The sequence below is a fragment of the Microtus oregoni genome, unplaced genomic scaffold (assembly GCF_018167655.1).
Source record: "Microtus oregoni isolate MIOR12 unplaced genomic scaffold, Mior012 000002F_ref0000024, whole genome shotgun sequence".
NCBI classification, from domain to species: Eukaryota; Metazoa; Chordata; class Mammalia; order Rodentia; family Cricetidae; genus Microtus; species Microtus oregoni.
This window is the reverse complement of record NW_024543061.1, coordinates 87,427,853-87,433,108: the sequence shown is the minus strand read 5'-3', so window position 1 is coordinate 87,433,108 and position 5,256 is coordinate 87,427,853. Positions and strand designations below refer to the sequence as shown.

The 5,256-nt window shown below is 45.2% G+C and overlaps 1 pseudogene; it reads left to right on the top strand.

The window, feature by feature from the left end:
• The first annotated feature begins 398 nt into the window (after positions 1-398).
• Positions 399-763, top strand: LOC121432347 (annotated as a pseudogene).
• Positions 764-5,256: the final 4,493 nt, after the last annotated feature.

The window sequence follows — 5,256 nt, the reverse complement described above, 5'->3', positions numbered from 1 at the left end:
TTCACTTTTGGAGTCCTCCTATTCCATCCTCCTATTCCAGAATGTTCTCCCAGAGACCCCAAACATGAGTATGACCCTTTGGATTAATGTCTGACCAGGTAATTGCTACTTAGTCTTGCTGTTAATGCATCTATTCTGTCCATCAGTCTGGGCCTGGGTTGTGTAGATGGTGCCGTCCCCAGCACCCTGAACAGTGTCCAACCAGGGTAGGTATTGATTAGTATATTGCAAGAGAATTCTGCCCTCTTCTCCTCAGAGAGCTGACTCAAGCTACAATCTTCCTATAATGAACATCATTGCAAATGGGGGCATCTGGGACCCACCATATTTAAGGCCAAAGGACTTCAAGGGGAAAGTGTGAGAAAAAGGGCAGATTAAAAAGCAAAACAAGAGGCAAGATGTCAGGCTCCAAGAAAAACCCTGCACCCCTGGCTACTCTTCCCAGTATCCTTGGCCCATCTGAGTCTGACAGGTCTCTGGAGAACCGGAAGGTGAAGGTCAAGGGCTTGAGCCTAGCTTAAACCAGAGCATGTACTTCAGAACGAGGACCCCCAAACACTTATTGCATATTGAAGGTTCTGCCTTGATTCTTCAAGTTTTCCTAATTTCAGACCCACTCCCAAGAACTAACTCACTTGTAGGAGCTGTGGTGGCATTAGGGATCCTTGTCTTCTGGCATTAAGTTTTCAAAACAGACAGGGGCAGAAAGGAAAGACTTATCCAGGAAGGAAAATCAGACCGAACATTTAACCTCTCCTATTAACTTTGGCAACAATGATTCTATTCTTGCATAAATAAATATTCTATTAATCACTGAAGGAAAAGGAAAACAAAACAAACTCTCAACTGTGGTTCCATTGTCTGTTAAGTGGGACGCTCATGTGATAACATTTCTTGCCCACACAGAATCTTAGTGAGGGTACAGGAGATAACCCACTGTAAACACTATGATAGAATTCTCGGTAGGAAGTAAACAATACACATTGGCTTAAGGAAAAATAGTATAATGGAGGCTTAGGGGTCATTTAACACAGCCCCATCCTGCCCATGAAGGAAGGGCTTTAGCGGAGGTTAAACACCCAGACTCTGGCACCCATGAGCTCCCTCCTGGTCTGTCCAGTCCTCACGATCTTCCAAAGGAGGTGAGCCATGCCTCTGGCACACATGAAGCCCACTGTTCTCTGTTTGGAGAAATTAGATTCACCTTGTATTTGTTGTGATTGATTGGATGCGCATGACTCACAAGGGGTGCATTCCTTTTCTTAGGAAATACAAGCATGACAGTCAGCCGCTGTTTTTCCCTTGGCTTTTGTTCCAGATCCCACTCCCTGGGTGTCCATTGTCAGATCTCCCTGCCCTCCCTTTTCTCTCCTGGGCTCTTTCCACCCTTCCTGTTCTTTGGGAAAATCCTCATTTCTTTTACGTTTTAAGGTGAAAATTCGCACCCTTCCAGCGGCCTTTGTCTGCACCCATCCCACCCTCTGTGTTGGCCTCTTGGGAATGATTTCCCTTTCCATGCATGAGTCTTCCAGTCCCTCACCCCAGGGAAGGGCGAATCAAAAACAAAATCCCGTGGCCCAGAAGTTTGACTCATGCGGGTGGATAAGAAACAGACACAACATGCACAGGTGCTCACGTTTCTATCCTGCTGTGCTCTGGTTCCCAGACGAAAGAAGACACACAACATGCAGAATGAACCCAAGGTGTTCATTTAGAAAGACAACCAAGAAATGCCCCAAAGAGGACAGAAACAATTGTAGCAAAGTATGTAGAGGCTCCTCTTCTTTAGGCCAAAATGTTTAAGAAAGAGAAGAATAATTGTTTGTGATTTAATTTTAAAAATCTTGGAGACTACACAGAAAACAATGAATGTATTTGGAAAGAGGGAACAAAGGATAGCAGGAGAGTAGGAAAAAATAAAATGTTCCATTTAGCACCATATATATACATATATATAAAAGGAATACACATTAGTGTATATATATATATACACTAATGTGTATTCCTTTTATAATTTAAGTTTACTTAACTAAAAATGTTTTTTATCTTAGTATCAAGCTGCAAAAAAAATCAACTCATAAGAGATTTGAGCAAAAATGTGCTTACTTCCTAATGTGCACATAATAGAGTTCAGCAAACCAACACTTTTAAAGGAATACCACTCGGGAATCAGAGAAGGAAAGAGAAGCTGAACGGAAAGTGAACAAAAAGACAAATGACAGCAGCAACTACTTAAACCCCGGGAAAGGAAACAGCCTGACTGGTGATGCCACTACCCCAGTCCCTGGCAAAGGGTATCTGGTTCCAGTATCAAGACCTCGAGTGTGAGGGACTCGCAACAGACTTTTCGGCCTGATTCCATAAGACACTGGAGTAACCAAGAGTGGAGATCAAAGGCTTTGCACTTGGATGAGCAGGGAGTTCAGACATAGCTGGGGATGGGGACTAGCCGCCTCCGTACCTCTTCCTGAAGACGGGGTGCTTGGGTGGAACCAGGGACCTCAAGTGTGTGAGGCAACTGTGTCACTGAGTCGCACCCGCAGCGAGCTTTCTTTCTTTCAGCAGATGCAGGGAGGGTTCGGGAACACACACAGAGAGGTTGTGCTCTATCTGAAGGCTACGTATGCAACCCATCGCCAGCGCCAGGAAGCCATCCCAGCCATGAAGATGGAGACATACTTTGTCACGGTCAGTGAACAGTCTGAACTTTCACGCTGTTGACAAGCCGCCAAGGCAGCCTGTTACGGTTTCCCTGCTGCCAGCAGAAGAAAATCGTGGGTCAGAAACTCCATTGCTTAGTGCAGCTTCGCCGCAGGCAGCATGAGCTTCACACTGGTTGGCGCTGAGTCTCTGTGGTCCTGGTTCGTTGACCGATGTTGTGAGAAAAGAAAGGCAAAAGCAGCTGGAGGGAGAAAGAGTTGATTCTGGCTTCCATTCCAAGGATACAGTGCACCGCGACAGGGAAGTCGAGACAACAGGACCTTGAAGCAGCTGGTCACACGTCACCTCCACCACCAGGAAGCAGAGACGGTAGAAAAACACGTGCATTGGCTCAGCTGCCCCTCCCTGCAGCTGAGATCCAGTCCAGGATCCCAGCCAGAAAATAAGGCCACCTGCACTGGGCAGGTTTAACCAACCCAGTTAATACAATCAAGATGATGCTCCACAGACGTGCCCAGAGGCCTGTTTCCCGAGGGATTTCAGATCCTGCCAAGGTGACAGCGAACACTGACCACCAAAATGCAGCTTTGAAAACAAGCTAAGACCAGCATTGCTTAGAGGAAGAAAGTGCACACACTGTAGGTGGCCCTGACAGTAAGCATGGGATTGCCAAATGAGTTTGAGCACAGGCTGATAGGTATGTGGAGATACCATGGTGGTTGATCCTCCACCTGATCCAGCTTTAGAACAGTAGCCCAATAAAATCCAAACGTCAGTAACTACGTTTGTATATATATTATAGTATGTACTTTATCTGCATCGCGTGCAGACACAAATTGTTTATTGGTCCAGGGGGGGAGGCGGCACTCAGAGTCAGCATCCTCCCCTCTGGAGCTCACAGCAATAGCTGACCTGTGTTGATCTCACCTGTCTTTGCCTGTGCTGGCTATATTCAGGGAAAGGGATGTCCACAATTCTGTCCACTCTCTCTCTCTTTAGTGAGCACACTCTATTGAGTTTCCAGTCCTTCACCCCCATTCTTCCAAGGGCCCCATGTCCTTTGCCACTGGAGCAAGGCTCTCTCTCCTAGTGGACACACAGTGGATGCTCTAAAAATGCATAGTTGCTCTAGTGCAGCACGCTACACCAAGGACCAGGCAGCCCTCACAGTGGAGCAAGCAGTGTTGGGGGTGGTGACACTGGGGGACAGGAGCCTTCTTAAGACTGCAGGGGACTCTGGGTGACACTTTTCCTTCAGGACAGCTGAGGGATGATGGCAGATGCCGCAGATGGCCTTAGCGATGAGCTGGGACCAGCTCCAACCTCTCGGTTCTGCCTGCTTACTTGGTCAAGGAAACCTATGCAAGGTTTATAGCAAATGTTTCTTGTGAGTAAAGTTACACAAGAGAAATGCAGCCGTCTTCTTACTTTACTAGGCCACTCTGGACCACTCCCACCTCTTCCTCCCCATTCTTGTGTATCAGTCGTTAAGTTGGAACCATGACCTTGTGTAATACAATTCAATGGAAAAGAACTTTTAACATGTTTAATAGGCATATGAAATATTATTCCCCTGAGTCTTTGGAATATAAAAGTGGTACCGTATTGGCAACTCAAATTGAAGATTCCTTTGAGTACATAGCTTTGAATGGAAAAAGACAGGAAGAGAAATTAAACAAACCAAAACTTTGGCTTTGCTTTACGAAGTCCAGTGAGCTCTGTTTACTTTAGACACACTGTGATAGAGGAGGTAGCTGAGGTTCACGTCTACAGCAGGCCATGCGTCTTCCAGAGTCTTCTTGACTTTCCAGGCTCAGAAGTTTTCAACTATTGAATATACAAAACACTACAGTATGGTCCTTCTGTCCTGCCTTCATCCTTCCCTTCCTTTTGTCCTTTCTGGAAATCTCTGGAAAATATAGTAAAGCAACCCACACCCTTTCTCCCACTGGATGGTCAAATGCTTTTAATATTTTACTTTATTTTCTTGGGTTTCCCCCCTAAACATATTAAAAGTAATTACAAAGCTGTCATGTGACATATTGTGTTCTTAAAAGTAGATCTATCTGAGCTGGGCTTGATGGAACAGACCCACAAAGCCAGCCCTCAGAAGACTGCCTTGCTGAGCCCGTCTCTTCATGGCTCCAGCAAGCTTTTCCAGGTCCATCACCGTGTTTCTTAACTCCAGCACTCTTCTTTCATAAGTCCTCCACTTGTGATATTGTCAATCTTTGCATCTTTTTTTCCTGGTTTTATTTATGTCTGAGTTTTCTTGCATCTCACCGAGCTCTTTGAAAGATGGTTATTTTCAAATCCTTGTTAGTCACTTCACAGATCTCCATTTTAGTATTGGTTATTAGACATTTTTTTCTCATCTTAAGTGAATTTTGTTTGTGATGCTTTTGTGTTTTTTATGGACATCTGTTCGTTTAAATAATAGCTTCCTTTGACAGTCTTGTCGGTTGTCTTCAGTAGGGGAAGGTCTTCAACTACCAGCCTGGCTGAAGATGGTGGAGCCTCTCAACTTTTCTGTGGATTGTCTTCACTGACTAATGTATATAGGTCCCTAATTAGAAAGATCTTCCTTCCTTCCTT